The following is a 17,248-nucleotide window of genomic DNA, read 5'->3' as shown; positions in this document are numbered from 1 at the left end:
CACAAATGCTACAGTAAGGGGAAGCCAGACCATACATGGAATGCCATAACCACACGCCTGACATAGTATACAGAAAGATCTGTGTCGGGTATGCCTTCGAAGTACCAAGGTCAAAATGGGATACGCCTGCCAGGGTAGTTGAGAATGACCAAGCTAAGATCCTGTGGGACTTCCAGATACAGACAAACAAACTAGTGATGGCTAACCAACCGGACATAGTAATGGCGGACAAGCAAGCAGAAAGCAGGAAGACAGCTGTAGTGATAGATGTAGGTATACCAAAGGATAGCAACATCAGGAATAAGGAGCATGAACAGCTCGAGAAATACCCAGGGCTGAGAGAGGAGCTAGAGAAGATATGGAAGATGAAGGTAAGTGGTCCCTCAGGGCAGTAACCCACAAACTAAGCGAGTGGCTACAGCATATCCCAGGAAGGACATCTGATATCTCTGTCACGAAGAGCATCCTAGGAAAAGCAAAGATGCTGGGCATTACCTTCAAGCTGACTTCATTACTACTTAATGTACTGAATGTGCTGTCATCTCTGAAAAGCACAGAGTTGCTCAATGGCTCCACGGTGCCAGGCAGTGGGGACAGGGCCCACTTGAGGACACTCAGGCCACCCTCATGAAATCTGCTTCTGATTGTTTGCTCAGAGACATTCACACTAGTGGCCTGCTTACAGTCTTTTTAGGGCTCTAGCAGTGCTCATCCTTTTCCTCCTTGCACAAAGAAATAAATATCAGTCCCGCTGGTGGGTTAAAGGCCTATTGTAGCCAACCTCTACATAAAGGAAGGGGAAAGAAAGGCTCTTGGGTCTTTTGTCATTCCTGGACTGTGCCATGCGCATTGAAGAGAAGTTTACTGGAAACCCACACACACAGACCAGTACCTCCTTTTTGACTCCCACCACCCTCTAGAACACAAACTTGTAGTAATCAGGACCTTACAACACCGGCAGAAAATGTTCCCTCTAAGCCAGAAAGGAAAAAGAAGGAACACACAATTAAAACATGCGGTTATCCTAATTGGGCTTTCATCAAGTCAGCAAAGAGGCACAGAAAAGAAGATCAGACACCAGTTAGGGAGGATCAGAAAGACAGACGCAGCAACATTACCATTCCCTATGTTGCCGGTTTCTGAGAAAAACTCAGGAGAGTTTTCTCCAAGCACGACATCCCAATGTACTTTAGATCCAGTCACAAACTCAGACAGAAACTGGTTCATCCCAAAGACAAAACTCCTGAACACAAACTTAGCAATGTGGTGTATGCTGTACAGTGTAGTGAGGAATGCTCAGACCTCTACATTAGAGAGACCAAACCGCCACTTCATAAACGCATGGCACAACATAGAAGAGCCACCTCCACGGGACAAGACTCGGCAGTCCATCTGCATCTAAGGGTCAAAGGTCACTCTTTCAAGGATGCCAATGTTCACATTTTGGACAGAGAAGACAGATGGTTTGAAAGAGGAGTAGAAGAGGCCATTTATGTCCACTGTGAGCGACCATCTTTGAACAGAGGCGGGGCTTACGGCTGTCTGCCATCTATAATCCAGTTTTGAGATCCTTCCCAGACGCCTTAACGTCCACTCACATTGTAGGCTATCTGACCTCAGGAAATCACATGATAGGGTGGTACCAGGTTTCACAATGAGCTCACCCGAAACCTTGGCTGATTGTGACCTACACCCGTTTTCACACCTTGTCTCGTGTGATAAGGTAGAGGATCATTAGGGTGTCCATTGTCCCTCTTGGGGGGATACTCCCCTAGGGTTTAAATCAGGGACTCTCCACCATTTGACCCTAGAACTAAAGGTTTTCGGATGAGAGGTGAGAAGTCTTCAAGCAACTTAAAGAAGTCCAGAGGCTTTTCTTTCCAAGCTCCTTAGACTACGATGACCTGGATGACTGAGAACCTTCACAGACACTTCTTGGGTCTCATTTCAGGGGCTCATAAGTATTTTTGTCACTGAACAGTGACAACATTTTCTCAACATGGACTTTCTGGTTTAGCAAAACTGTGTACCTACCCTTGTCTGCCAGAAGGATGATAATGTATTGACTATGTGGATGGCACAACACAGAAGAGCTAACCCTTCAGGCCAGGACTCCGAAGTCTGTATTATTTTGTTCATTCAATGATCTTGGTTCACACCAAGGATCTGGTCTCTCAACACAAACAGAGTAACATAGTGTACGCTGTTAAGTGCCAGGAGGACTGCCATGATTTATACATCGGGGAAACCAAACAACCTCTGGCTAAGAGGATGGCACAACACAGAAGAGTCAAGGAGGCCATTTACATGAAAAGGGAAAGACCATCTCTGAATCGAGGACGGGGCCTAAGGGTACATCTGTCACCATCTTACAATGCTGTGATTGCAGCCATTCCCCAACTCTCTGTGAATGGTACTCATTGGCCAATGATCAATGGTCTTTGATCAATGATCAGTGGTCTTTGGTTAGTGGTTGTGGATCAATGGACAGAAAAATTTGCATATTAATGATCAAGCATCTGACCTCCCAGCCCATTGTTCATTCGGTGGGCTAGTCTCAGTCATTATGCAAATGTCCTGTTTATAAGGTTGGGGAAACCTGCAGTCAGCTGAGACTGAAGAAGTCACCTGGATGACGAAATGTTTCTCACACTGAAAACGTCCAGATGAACAGAATGAACTGTTTGGGGTTAAGTATTGGTTACTACAATGCTAATGTGGAGCCTTCAGGTTGTGGAGAGGCAGTATATTGACTGGTAGTTCGATGCTGCTGTAAAATCCATCCATCCATCCATGTGGCCCACGCATGGGCCAGCACAAGGCCAGTTGCAGACACACTGGTGGTCCTGTGATGGCCCATGTGTGGATTACCTTTGGCAAACCTGATGTGGGCCACCAAAGGGCCGTCATTCTTTGCGGTATGTGGGGCATGTGTAAGTTGTGTGCAGCCACGGGCCAGTTGTAGACACACTGCTGGCGCAGAACAGTTTCAGCTCTGGCCATAGATATCAGCCTAATGTGTACCTTAATCAGGGCCAGAACATGCAAAACAGTGAAAAAGTAATATGACGAAACTCCGTTCAGACAGTGAATGGCCTGACTCTCATATAGTGCTTTTCTAGTCTCCCGTGCTCTATACAACATGCCACATTCAGCCAATCACACACTTTCCCTAAACTGAGTGCTTCCTAACTACATTCATACACATTCACACTCTTGACATGCAGACTAGAGGAGCCAGGGATCGAACCACTAACCTTCCGATCAGTAGGTACCTCCTGAGCTACAGTTTTGGATATAGTGTACAGTCACAAACCTGTCAAACCTGCATTTGAAACGTTGGCTACCATAGCAGTATAGTATTGCAACATGGCATTTGGGTCTTCTAACTAAAATAGGAAAATAGCAACATAAATAGTGCCATCATTGCCAGACATGGCCCACATCTGGTTGACATACACCCTGCCATGACACCGGTCAGTCAGCAGTGCAAGCTTGATGCCAGATCCAGGCCAGACCTGTTTTCTATGGTCCTGGGTCACAGACACCAAACCACAATCAGGCCAGACATGGCATGCCATCACATAGACAGTGCCATTTGTGCCAGGCCTGGCCCATATCTGGATGACATATGTCTTATCATCCCAGACGTCTGCCAGCAGTGCTGGCTTGATAACAGATCCGGGCCAGACCTCCTTGCTATGTGGGTATAGGGCAATAGGCAGGGCACACCCTGGGTAGGCGCCAGTCTCTCACAGGGCTATGGTTTTGTACCCTTGTGGGGATTCGTCATGTGCAGGTGTTACCCAGTGTGGATGAGTACCTGCTGTTACTCATCCATACTAACTTGCACTCATGTTCTGAGGCAAGATTGTGTAGTATGGGGAGCCAAGCATGAGGAACCTTGCAGCTACACTGTCCAGCTGCTAACTCTATATCTAGATAAAGATACTGTATATAGATATAGGCATAGATATAGGTGTTTTTAGAATCATTCAAAAAGTGCAAAATTGCTACAAAGCATAAGTAATTTATATTTGGCAATATTGCTTGGCCATCTAAGGGCTGTAACTCTTAGAACATACTTCATAGGGAGAAGCTCATCGTGAGCTTTGAGTAAAAAACAGATCTTACTCGAAACACCTACGGAAAAATTTAAATAGGTGTCAGTCCTGGTAGCTATTCTGTGGAGTCACCCACAGTCAACGACCCTAACATGACATCACTGAGTAAAAAAGATTTTCATTCTTTAATTAAATTGGAAATAGTTGCATTCATTTTTATCTTAAAGATTCAAACTGATGTCCATGTTAGAAAGAGACAAAGAGACAGTGGTAGTGCCCCCACCCCCATCCGCTGCTTTACTCCCGCTCTCCTTTTATTTATTTTTATCATCTGTCTTTAAATGACACATGGTGCTTGCATGTGTGAGGGGCTCCATTTAAATAAGGAATGAGACAATAAAAGACAAGCATCTTCAGACATGAAGCAGTGAGGAAGTATCCCAGTCAGCTGAAGATGAGAGGTTTTTTTTCTTTTGCTCTTTTGTGTGTCTGCCTCGCATCACTAATAGTACTGTTTACCAGTACATAGTAGTGTGAAACAGCAGATGTCTAACAAGCATGAGACAAAACATACCTGGTAGACCACACGTCTAACTATCTGAGTTCAGTTCATAGTCTTGCATAGTTCAAGGGAAGGGACGTCGTCTGACATTTCCACTGTTTGTCCCATAAAATAACAGATATTGGGGGTACTGCAGCTTTGGATATTGGATTTCTTTCTCAGCCCTGCTTTGGTGGACACTTCCTAATTGAAGTTATTATTGTGGGAAAAAAGGAACCTGGTAAGAAACACAGGAAATGTTACAATGCATTTAAGTGGGCCATGTTTGCAGAGTGAGAATCATCTGAATTATTCCCATCTCGTTTGTCTCACATTACAAGGAACTATTTTATGTTGTCATCCCCAGTTTTTTTTTCTGTGGATATTATCACTTTGGCAATTGTGTGAGCCACTGGAGTGAGTGATTGTTGAGTATGGCTCCTGGGTTTGTTGTTGGGGAAACAATGAATTTTATTTGATTTGATTTTTCTCCTTCAGAGAGACGCATCGAGAGGATTTTCCTCAGACCACAACTGCCCTCTGTCAGGCTCAGAGATGATATGCCCCCATGAAACAAACAAACAAACAGATCACTGCAAATGATCTTTGTGTGTGAGAAAAACACATGGCTGCACATGTTAGTGTGAGTGTCTTTTTTCCACATTGTTTGAGCCTTCTTATTTCTCTGCCTGTGCATGTGTGTGTGTGTGTGCATAAGGCTGGGGACAGATCTGTCCTCTAGCTGGCAGACACCCAGTACAGCAACAGCTGGGCCCCAGCCCGTAGACGCAGAAAGGCCCAAGCTGCAGGAGAGGTCACGGGGGCCCAAGATTTTCCCTTGGCCCCTCAAAGCACTTTTAATCTTTACTGTCAGCTGTTTCTAACACACACACACACACACACACACACTCTGATACATATCCATATTGATGAGCAAAAACATATTACTCGTATAAAACCCTTCATGTTGTCTTTAACACTGTTTGCATTTGATCGCCTGTATCACTGTCTGCTGTGCCTTCAAGGCTCCGCTCGCCTCGAACATGAAGAGGTCAAGTGGATCGTCGTGGGGCAAACATTTGTGTCAGTTATTGGGACATGTGGAACCACCAAGGGGTCATTTTGACTTCTTGTCATTTTAAAAATCCTCCCAGTCTGTTAAATTAAAACCCCATCATCTCATATCTCACGACTTATGGTGTGTAGGTGTGTAGGATCAAATGGAAAAAAATATTACCACCTTTACCTAAAACTGCTATACATTTACCATATACATTAATATAAAACCACTAATGCAGGCAGCCAGGTTGCCTAGCAACGATTGTTTACACTCATTGTTGTTTACTGTAACGTGAGCCAGAGCTAGCTAGATACGATTGATAAATAAATATGTAGGGAACTGTAGTTAGATAAAACATGAGCAATTACTGCCACTCTGACTCCACTCAAATGGGATTTTGAGTCGGGACAGAGTGGCATGAAGTGTGTGACCGAACGCGTGGAAAATGGGTTCCTTGCTAGTCTGAGCAGCCAGGAAGAACTAATCCGAGCAAATAAAGGGTGAAATCCAGAGCACAACAGCCAAACGGGTTCAGATCTGAGACTAAGGAGGTAAAACGCTGCAGGCTGAGGTGGAACAGCGTGAGGGACTGCAGGTTTGGTAATCGGAGGCAGATGTGGACTAAATGATAAACTCTGACTATTCTACTTTCTACAATAGTTATTTAAATTGTGACATCAGTTTTAAGATGTAGCCAATCAGTGTTTAGCCTGTTTCACAGTGAGTGCTCTGTTTTTATACTATAAGGCCAGCTCATCTGGATCCATACTGGATTTATTTTGGACCCATTTATGGAAGGTTATTTTGTCCCAGTATGATCTCATGCTTCCAAAACACCAAAGCCAAGTCTAGCTGACGGGCATATAGAAAACTCCATAAAGTCTTGCACATTAGTAATATGTTTACATTTTCTGATAAATCTTTACATGAACAATGTGGAAAGCTGACCTCATGAGTTAAATGTGAAACAGTTATTAGTAATTGAAATAAGATCTATATTCATCTATCAGTGAAGACGGATATTGGATCAAATTGAAAATTGAAGCAAACTGTTTTCTGTAAATCTCCTTTGCCAGAAATTCAATTCAAGGTCACCAGATCCAGTCCTAACTATATGATTTATCAAAAAAAAAAAGTTTAAAGCCTAATTTTAAAGTAGACAGGGTGTCTGTCTCTTTGCCTCCCATTCTACTTTTAAACACCCTCAGAGTAAAACAGCAGTCTAAGAGAGCGAAGTGGTCTAATGGGGTGATGAGGTACTATGAGCTCTTCAAGAGGGGGCCTGATTATTTAAGACCTTGTATGTGAGGAGCAGGATTTTGAATTCTGGATTTAACAGGAAGCCAAAACAGGAGAAATATGCTCTCTTTCTAGTCCCTGTCAGGACTCTTGCTGCAGCATTTTGGATCAGCTGAAGGCTTTTCAGGGAGTTTTTAGGACTTCCTGATAATAATGAATTACAGTCGTCCAGCCTGGAAGTAATAAATGCATGAACTAGTTTTTCAGCGTCACTCTGAGACAGGATATTTCTAACTTTAGAGATGTTGCGCAAATGGAAGAACGCAGTCTTACATATTTGTTTAATATGTGCATTGAAGGACATGTCCTGGTCAAAAATGACTCCACGGTTTCTCACAGTGTTACTGGAGGCCAAGGTAATGCCATCCAGAGTAAGAATCTGGTTAGATACCAAATTTCTAAGCTTTTCAGGACCGAGTACAATAACCTCAGTTTGATCTGAATTAAGAAGCAGAAAGTTAGCGGCCATCCAGGTCTGTATGTCTTTAAGACATTCCTGCAGTTTAACTCATTGGTGTGTGTTATCTGGCTTCATGGACAGATAGAGCTGGGTGTCATCTGCATAGCAGTGAAAATGTATGCTATGTCTTCTAATGATGCTGCCTAAGGGAAGCATGTATAATGTAAACAGAATTCACAGAAATATTATTACATTCTCTATTCAAAAAAGAGTAAATTAATAATTAGGTTTAAGCATCAAATATAAAATTAGGATTCCATCTTTTAATCAAAATTCAGCTTGATAAATGATAATGAAAGAAGTAAACAATTATGTATATACATATTTTATTTATCTGAGGTATTGACAGAGATAGATGATTTTCAAGATAAATATCATGGTGACATATATCCACATCCACTGGATTCAGATGGTCTTACCTGATGCCACTGTAGTGTTTTTCTTTCTCTATTATTCACGCACATGCCCAAACCAGTGTAAATATACTGCTGATCAAACTAACACTTTTGGGGTTGATCAACTCTAAATGTATTTTTAAGGAAAATTGATATATGGTGGGTGAAATCATCACACACACGCACACAGTTATATCCTACACAAATATGACAACCCAATGTCACCTGGAGCTGTTATGCTTAGCTTTAGCCACAACAAAGAATAGTTGTATTGACTGTTCGCACACAAGGTGGAATCTCTCAATATGTCACAATCTACTTAGCTGTCCTGTATCTGCTTACAAACAGGCATTGATTGAATGATCCCAGTTTACCAAGACAAAATAGAGTAGTTCGTGCCATGAATGGCACCGAGGCATGGGCAAGAGAGAAAGACAAAGCAGTACTGTACATGCATCTTTATTAAGCATTCTGTGTTTCCTTGTGCAGTGGGGGATGGAGGACTGACAGACAACAGACAAGCAAGATAAGAAGAAAAAAAACAAACTGACGAATGCATTAATTTTCAGCTTTTAACATTTTCTTTATCTCAGATATTTCAGATAAAAACTCTGAACCTGCAGAGTCTGTCAAGTCTTCAAATGGGCAAAAATAGAAACAGAAGCCCTACAGAGAGAGAGTGTGTGTGTGTGTGTGTGTGTGTGTTTGTGTGTGTGTGTGTGTGTGTGTGTGTGTGTGTGTGTGTGTTTGTGTGTGTGTGTGTGTGTGTGTGTGTGTGTGTGTGTGCGTGTGTGTGTGTGTGTGTGAGATTCCCAAAGGCCAGGATGGATAGCTTTAATTGTCACTGTGTGTCTCTCTGCTCATTCTTCCTTTTCCTTGAAACCAAATGAACTGCTAACATTTGTTTTGCAGAGGCGTGCTGTGAGTGGGGAAGTTGTAATTCACCAAAGGAATTGAAGAATGGCAGCAGAGTGCAGATAATAAAGCTGCAGGTGGAGTACTTTCAATCTAAGATAATTGTCATAATCAGCACTTGCAATTTGGAAGATAATAATAATAATAATAATAATAATAATAATAATAATAATAATAATAATAATAATGTGTATTGTGCTTGCCATTCTATTATTAATTGTGATTGTTTCCCCCCAGGTCATAGTTGTTGATGTAGACATAATAGTGGTGACAACTTATTAACAGCTTTGGCAGTCAGTACGTATGAGGCAAGGTACAGCTTGCATGCATGCATCTGTGCATGTGTGTGTGAGCGTGCGTGTGCACACGTATGGAGATTGGGTGGGGAGGGGTGTGGGGGTCCCTAATTTGCACATATGGAAATGCTTTTTCTCACCGCGTCGCCTTCTCTGTTGCGGCCAGATGGAATTAGAGAGTGCTCAGAAGCCGTGAAGGCAAACACATCAAAAAAAGAAAAAAAAAAGGGAGGGGGGGCAAACAGAGGGAAGCAAACAGGAAGAGCAAAGTTGGTCAAGACAAAGAAAGGACAAATTGCTGCTGCTTGTTTTCACCCTCCTCATCTTCTGTCTGCAAGAGCAAACTTGGAAAAGAGAAAAACAGAATTGTCCTTTCTGTTGAAAGCCGTTACAGATGCATACCTTGAGAAAATCTAAATGGAATCACTGAAGTGGGAATAAGCTCATATGTCTTTTTAAGTTCGGGGTTGGCCGGGGGCATTGTTATTTTTGTGTAACAAATAAGGTGCTCAATATTCTCTTGGCCCAAGACCAACTTTGAGCTTGAACTACATGTCTAATAACACAGTGGTAATTACACTGTGCACTGTTTTGGTCAATCAGAGAGTCCCAGAAATACTTCCAAGTCCCACTGAAGGGAAAATCCTGCTGTAAAAGGACCTTCATCTGAAGAAAGACACAAGTATATGTATGACATGTTTACTTTATTAGAATTTACTTTATTTTTTTATTGTAATTTACAGTCAAAGAATTAGCTAAAAGCAAACCAGGAGCCTCCACTGGTGGTGTACAGGATTGCTTTCACAGTGAGCTTTACAGGTGAAAGGCACTTGTGAGTTTTGTGAGAGCAAGAACCCTCTGGTGGTGGCTCAAGAGATCTCACATGGTGGAAGCTGTGTTTAAGTTCATGCAGCTGCAGTGGGTTACAGTAATGTGACCAGAGTCGTCGTTAACATGAGCAAACATTAGTTATTTAAAACGCGATGCTCACAAAGATGTCAGAGATTAACCTGCTGAATTTGAATCATAAAATCATGAATTAAATTGTTAACAGAGGATTTTTTTCAACATCCACACAAAGCTATTCATAGAGTATATGAGTGAAACACTTTTTACTATCATAATCCTGTTTTAACTGTTCAGTGTTGCAGTAGAAAAGAAGAATTTCTTGTTGCATCATCTTCCTAAATGAAATGACACAGAACAGCGATGTGTATTTATGTTCAGCCTCTCGTGGATTATGCATGAAGGTGTGCACGTGCTGGAGTGAATGTTTTATTTTTCAATGCGAGGCTGAATCAATGTGCTCCCTCTCTCTATTACAGGCTCTCTAGCCTTCTGCCTCCTTGTGGGGAGGAAAGTGTCTTCAGTCCAGCTCCATGCAGCTCCATTCACAAACTACCATCCGAGGATCCTCCTCAGGGAACAGGAACCTGTTTTGGAGTCTCAGTTAAGTAACATATCTTAGCGTCTTAACAGCCACCCAGACCTGTTTAGTGTCAGGAGGGGGGTCAGCTGTACCCCTTTCAACTGCATTTTCATCCACATCCACACCAAATAGAAATCTTAGAAGAACTGCATTTAAATAAACTTTACACAACAAGTAAGGAAATTTGTGTTTGATCAGTTATTGTACATTGTGTAAATGCCCAGCATGCTCTCATCCAGAGACATGAAATACTGCATGTACTGATACGACCTTTGGCACACCTCCATGCTCTGTCTTCAGCAATTTCTGAATTAGATAAGTGGCCCTCTATCAAAGCGTAAAGTCTTTTTCAGTTTTACTCATTGTTTTAAACTTCTCACCCACTGTTTGGATTCATCCAACAGAAACAACTTGGGTTTGGATTAGGCTGTGAAGCAGACTTTTAACTGACTGAAAAGTCTTCTTGTAGACTGGTGACCTGGTTCCAGTGTACCAGTGCAAATCTTTTCCAAATTCAAGTTCAGTCCTAGTCCAAGTGGCTCCCACAGTGAAGTCCAGTCTGCATCTTACTCTGAACCTGTTGCCTATTCCACATTTTGCTCCACCCACCTCCTTCCTCCAAAACTTCAGGTAAAGTGTCCGTTTTATACCAAGTCTCAATTTTGTTTCTTTTCTCCTTTATCTAACCCCAAATGTAGTCTCTCATCCAGTCCCAGTCTTAACCACAGAGCTACATTAAGCTAAATCACAGCACCATACTTAGTTAAGCTTTGGCTACAGCTCAGTTCTGTGATCAGTGACATAATCAGTAATCATTGTTAGTCTCAGCCTCTCAGTCTAGTCACCAGATTCATTTTAGCCCCAACACTCTAACCCAGATCTCAGCCTGAGCTCAGAGTTTAGCCCAAATGTTGTCTCCTTCTTATGCTGAATCCAAGTTCTTTGCGTCTGGCCCTATAGCTCCAGTACCAGTGTCAGCACAGCCACAGCTGCTTTGTATTTGCCCCTCTATTCTACCCCAGACTTCAATTCTTCTGCCAGGGTCATAATTAACATTTCAGCGAGTGGTGGAAAAGGCCTGAAAGCCCTCCTGCCTTCAAAAATGAAAAACGGCAACACTCAAGTGCTTCAATAAATTCAGATGGTCGGGGGTGGTAATTAAACATCTGATTAACACTTTCCTCCCAGATTTTCCAAAGTTTTAATGAGGGGGTGCCTGTGCAGATGCGTGTCTGTGTGTGTGTTGAGGGTTTTCGTAGTAGATCCATATGCTCGTGTTAACCTTTCATCTTCTGCTTCCTCGTCCATTCTGGCAGACTGCTTAACGCAAAAGAAAAACAGACCCTAATGTAATCTACAACAATGCATTGGACCAAAGTTTGGAATGAGACTACACTTTATATGAACTCTTGAATGTCTAAATGAATCCAGAGCTGCTTTCTGCTTGTATTTCCCTCTCAAATTACAGAGAGGAATACCTGTGCCAAAGCCTGTCAGGGAGCTTGTCTTCATGCTAATTTGCAGTTGTGGATATTATATTTCGACACTGCTATGATGGATAGTGGGGAGCCAAATATTGCAAGTATGAGTTGTGTGCTGTCTCAGCTAAAAGTGGGTGTCACTGCAATGTGTTGTGCTACATATGTAGAGAAATATGTTTTTGCTGAGTTGACCTTTTCAAGATGAATTTGGGGGCCACATAAACTTAAAATATATCGCTCTCACGTTGTTTTCTGCCAGTGGTTTGTTAATTACTTTTTAGAAAATGCTGTCTTTTTACGTTTTAGGTCTTATAGAGGTGAAGTTTTAGGCCATCTGTAACGTTTCTTCTACATGTTTTGTTTAAAACACTGCTGTTAAACAGCCAGGCAAACTTCACACGCCTTTTTATACCATCATACTTCTCTACTGGATCACTTAACATTGACTACTGTTGTGTAAAAGATGCACCCAAGACTTACACCATTCCACAAAGGTTGAAAGTTTTTTGTCTTCCTCCCCAAATCCCAAATTATTCACCTTATTGCATGTTTGTATCACTTTACTTATAAGAAATATAATCTTGTAAATTTTGGACTTTTTATATTTTAATTATTATTATTATTATTTTCTCTCTGCTTTGGCTATGCCAACAAGAGAACAAACAAAAAACCAAAGGAAGGAATGGTGAGGTAACAAGTCTCTGTAGCACCGCGGGGAGTTACCCCGAGCTCCCGCCTTTAATGAAGACTAATGAGAAATATCCCTCATTCTTCTGGGTCACCCACTAATGCCCTAATCACACTTCTCTTAGTTGCATTTTTATCTTTCTTTTCCAGTCAGTCAGACATAAAAGATAAGTGAGAGACACTGGTCAACCAAACGGAGGCAAAGACAAAAAAGGAAAAAGCCTGACGCGCCAATATTAAGAAAGAACTGAAAATGCAAATGAAGGAATTGAGTTGCATTAATTAAATTAGACGTATGTTTGGTAATCATAACTGGGTAAAAACTGCCAAATGAATGCTAATCACAATGTTATCTGGTCATTTTTGTCTTTGCTTTGCTTTTGTGAGAAGCAGGCAAAACCATTGTCTCCTGATTTCTTCATCTTTGCTCACCTCAGAGTTTTTCCCTGGTTGATGAGGAGTCACTGGCACCAGAGCCTTGCACCGCTCATCCTCCTCCAGCTGGCTTACCTGGAAGGTGGCATGTAAGGTTAATGGGAAATTGAGATGATAAAGTAATTAATGCGTTTGTCAGCAGTGTCTTTTTTCTTGCCTGCAGCCATCATGCAGTGTTGGGCCTTTTCTCTCCGCCTGTCTGGCTGCCCTGGTGCTGCTGAAGAGATGCTGCACTGATACCACTGTCTCACATCTGCAGTAAATCTATTGTTTTTCTTTCTTTCTTTGCATTGGCAGCATCACTTCACCTCTGATTAACTAGGGACAAAAGAAGGCTGCATCAATTCTCTGTACACGTGTGTTAACTCTGTGCTCGGAGTTTCTAAGAACCAACCAAATATCAGCACATCAGAATTTAACATTGCTGCTCCTGGAACAGCAGTAGATTATTGGTGCAGGAGACGGCTTACTGGAGAGAGATAATACAGTGGACACGGCCAACACACTAAATCTGGGAGCTGCTAAACTGTGTTACTTTGTCTCTTTCTCTGAACCAGCTGATGAACTGTTTGCTTCATGTGTATCATTATTAGATAGAAGAACATGTTTGACACTAAAATACAATGTTCATGTTTTTATTTTGAAATAAATCAAACTACTGACAGATTTTATTAGATCAAATTATGCTCACGTCTACATATTCTGTGTTTGAAACACACAAACATTGTTCTTAAAAAATATCACGTCTGCCCTCCCCTCCTTGTTTTTTATTTATCCCCAAAACAAATAAAAACTGTAAGTATGAATAAGATAAGATAACCTGTATTAGTCCCACAGGTGGGAAATTTGTTGGGTCACAGCAGAGAGTGGACAGTTCAAGTCACAGCAAAAATAAAAGAAACAATAGAATAACATACTATATAAAAATAGAATAAAATACTATGTCGCATCGGAAAAATACACTTACTAGTATCGCACCATGTACTATATAGCATGAAATAATATACTATTTTAACAGGCCGTTGTTAACTGACAATTGTTATGACGTGGATGTGAACCTCCAACAAATTATTACTGTTCAATATTTCCTTTTAATTTGGTGAAATAACTGAAGTTACTAATAGACTGATACATTCAGAAAATAAAAATGAAAATGTGCTTCTACACCAGGGTCACTTCCATGCTTCACGTATATATTATAAGCCAGCATGGAGGAAAGCGTAAGCAGCTGAGATAGAAACAGATTAATAGATGCACAAATATCCGTTCAGTATCATTTCCTCCTCCTCCTCCTTTTTTCAGTAGCAGCAATGAAAAAGGACCTCCCATGTTTGCAAGAGAATGGGAAGAGCACAGATCTGGTCTGTTGCAGGATTTTCATCCAGCAGGTCCCGCATGGTGCAGATTAATTATAAATGAATGATATGGAGTAAAGCCTCGTGGCCTGAGGGGGACGCTCCCTTCCTCTGCCATGAAATATATATGTGGCTTAACTCCTTCATTAATAACATATTTATAAACAGATTATTGATTCTTCAAATGAACTAAACTTTATTCCACGTGGGTACAGACATTATCCTTAGAACATATTTAGAGAATTAATAGAGAATGTGTAATAGCTGTGAACAGCACACAGGAATTTCTGTATTCCTATGTTATTAATTATTTATTAATATTAATTGTTGCTAGTAATGTGTTAGTTACCTTCAACCCTGTGACTGTTCTTTAAGGAGTTAAATGTACATTCAACTATGCACCAGTGTTTGGTCAGTAGCTGACATTTTTTTTTTTTTTTTACATTTAAGACGTCCAAATGTGTAAAATGTTTAATTAAAAAAAGCAATTTGTAGTGTAGTGTAAACATATCTTTCAGTGTACGGCATTAAACACAGCTACTGCAGCTACTGCAGCGCAGAGCTTGAGAGGGTTCTCATTTTGTCCTCTCGTTATTTTTGCTAAAAAAAAAAAAAAGAAATCACAAACATCTTAAATCCAGCAACAATAAACATTGTTCTCTTATCCATATGAATTCTTCTAGACCCAGCTAAGTTCAGCTTTGGTTCCTGCTCCGAACAGACAGAGACCAACCTACATTTAACTACAGTATATTTAACTACAGTATATTTATTTCTTATTTTTATATCACATTTATTATTATTCTTAAACACATCTAGCCAGCTCTTAGTTATGCTATAGCAGGCTTCATGTCAACATGTGTGCAGTCATTGTTTTATCTAGGCTGTGGCTTTGTGTTAATTTCTATTTGGTCAAAATGACATGGACTATTTGGTGTTTCTAGTATTAAACACCAAAAATAAAATCAATTTATAAAAAAACTTGATATAATGGGAAAAAAATGTGGTATCCTTTCTTCCTTCTTCCTTTTAAACGAAGGACAAAGATCCATCCCATCCCACTCAAGAAAAGCTTACCTGTAGGCTCATGTATTAGGCAAAAACACAAAAACATATGTGAAGAACAGTACAACAAAAGCTAAATAAAAATGTTATTTAAATTCAGAGAAAGACATAAAGTTCAGACAAAAAGAGTTGAGCCAACCTTCCTTTCATATCAAACATCCTTGAAAGAGTAGTTGTCAAACAGCTAACAGATCATCTGCAGAGGTTTATTTGAAGAGTTTCAGTCAGGTTTCAGAGCTCATCACAGCACAGAAACAGCTTTAGTGAAGGTTACAAATGATCTTCTTATGGCCTCTGACAGTGGACTCATCTCTGTGCTTGTCCTGCTAGACCTCAGTGCAGCATTCGATACTGTCGACCATAATATCCTATTAGAGCGATTAGAACATGCTGTAGGTATTACAGGTACTGCGCTGCAGTGGTTTGTATCATATCTATCTAATAGACTCCAGTTTGTGCATGTAAATGGAGAGTCCTCTTCACACACTGAGGTTAATTATGGAGTTCCACAGGGTTCAGTGCTAGGACCAATTCTGTTTACACTATACATGCTTCCCTTAGGCCTTCCCTTAAGTTCTTGCTCATCTTATTGTTGGACTTTGTCTGTATGATCCTTATGATCTTTACCTGACAATATAAAGTTCCTTGAGGCAACTGTTGTTGTGATTTGGCTCTATATAAATAAAACTGATAACATAAAGATCAGTTTGTCTATTCTAACTGGAACTGAAATGGCTACTCTGGAAACAGAAGCTGCCTGTGGCCCATTCTCTGCATTATTATTATTAGATGACCAGCTCTAATACTTGAGCTCATTCTATCCAGTAACACTACACGAAATTTTCAATACAGCACATTATGTTCATGAGGCGTGCAACACAATGAAAACCTTTCCGTTGTTACCTTTAAATCACTCTAGATGAAAGTTAGATGGTTGTAAATGGCATATGGTGGTTATTATTTAGTGTCACAGATTAAACTTCTGAGGGATCACTCATGTGGAGCTCAAAAAGTGTTGGCAGATGTTGAAGCATAAAAAAAGAGATGATGGCGACAGAGAGAAAAGCTTACAGAGAGGGTGAGAATCTCACAGGAAAGAAAGGGAAAGGGGCAAAAGTGATGATGAAGGACATAAAGCCTGAGGGAAAGTAAAGCCTGAGGGGGAAACTGTGGGCAAGAGACCCAGACAGACAAAGAGAAAGAGAGACAGTGAAAGATAAAGAGTTATGAAACAACCAGAAATGTTGGTCTGTGTCCCAGTGGAATGTGGGAGTCACTGGTGCAGTTCTACAGAACCTGTGCTTAGCAGCGTGTTTACATTAATGAGCTAAGAGCTGCTCCAAGTCTCTAAACATATTCATATTTCATCACTGTGGAGGACATTACATCAACTAACATTTATTTAGAACATTTGGGCTCATCTTAAATCAAGGCTGTAACCTAAATGTAGCCATGGTCCTGACTGCTCTCACTGTGCCTCTGTAGAGAGATTGATGTGAGCCGTACAACTACACAGACATACATTTAGCAGAGGTGGGAAATTATGAAATACAAATATGCTTTTACTGTACTTTAAGAGAATTTATTCTTTTCCTGGAAATTTTTTTTTTACGCTAAAGAGTAAAATATGAAAGGTAATCCTGTTGGTGTATCTGTAACCACGGGTCATCGCATTAAAAGATAACCAAAGTGTTTGCTCATACGGGGTCATATGATTGTTGGGTTTTTCTCTGTATGTATTATTGTAGGATCTACCGTATGATATA

The 17,248-nt window shown here is 40.8% G+C and overlaps 1 pseudogene; it reads left to right on the top strand.

Annotated features, from left to right (window-relative positions):
• The first annotated feature begins 221 nt into the window (after positions 1-221).
• Positions 222-1,738, top strand: LOC146685324 (uncharacterized; annotated as a pseudogene).
• The last annotated feature ends 15,510 nt before the right edge of the window (positions 1,739-17,248 follow it).

The sequence above is a fragment of the Copadichromis virginalis genome, linkage group LG19, assembly GCF_057382275.1.
Source record: "Copadichromis virginalis isolate Kocher_CV1m ecotype Utaka linkage group LG19, C_Virginalis_male_GT1.1, whole genome shotgun sequence".
NCBI classification, from domain to species: domain Eukaryota; kingdom Metazoa; phylum Chordata; class Actinopteri; order Cichliformes; family Cichlidae; genus Copadichromis; species Copadichromis virginalis.
Note: the sequence above shows the minus strand (reverse complement) of the source record. Positions and strands in the feature narration are given on the sequence as shown.